This window comes from Adiantum capillus-veneris, chromosome 3 (assembly GCF_014529385.1).
Source record: "Adiantum capillus-veneris isolate H3 chromosome 3, ASM1452938v2, whole genome shotgun sequence".
In the NCBI taxonomy this organism is placed as follows: Eukaryota; Viridiplantae; Streptophyta; class Polypodiopsida; order Polypodiales; family Pteridaceae; genus Adiantum; species Adiantum capillus-veneris.
In genome coordinates this window covers 72,079,884-72,080,662 of record NC_140933.1, presented here as the reverse complement: position 1 = coordinate 72,080,662, position 779 = coordinate 72,079,884, and positions in this window count along the sequence as shown.

Sequence of the window (779 nt, the reverse complement as noted above, 5' to 3'; positions counted from 1 at the left end):
AAAGCGGTGCAAAGTGGGCTTAGCTTGAATCTTTTGCTTATGATGTAAATGACTTGTATGTGAAGAACAATTTTCCTATGAATCATGCAATGAGAGATCCTTGCAGCATGAGTGTTTCATGTAGGATGAATGTTGATGATGAAAATTATGAGAGTGAATATAGTAGTGAATGTGAATCTGAAGGTGGTAGTGTGGACTTGACATCTGATACTTTGTCAGATGGTGTCTCACTTGATGAAGCAATTGCTGATGGATATTTCTCATGCGATGAGTCTGTGTTGTTTGACCTTTCTCCATTCATGAGGGACATCAGATCATTGAAACAAAAATGGCCTGCTGAAATCTGTGTATGCAATAGACGGAAGCATGTTGTGGAATCCTTTGATGAGAATAAAGATACATGCCTAGAAGTAGATACAAAAAGTTTTGAAATTTACGAATCAACCTCTTTGAGTTATGTTGCAAAATCTCTACCACTTGCTGACACTAATGATTGCAAGCAAATCCATGGTGCTCTTGGTGATGCATGTGATGATAACTTTGAAGTAGTGTCTATAGATGAGAAACTTTTTTCATTTGACAAGGAAGCGCTTGAACCCGGTTGTGGGCACCATAGCCCCGCATGTAAAGGTTTTGATATTCATGCAGTTGTAAACTCTTCTTGGATGCAATGTATGGATACGGTTGTTGATGATGAGGATGCCTAGGGCTTCGATGAACGTGTGATGGAAGATGATTTGTATATCAGCAATTATGTCCAAAAGGTACAAGGAGGTTGC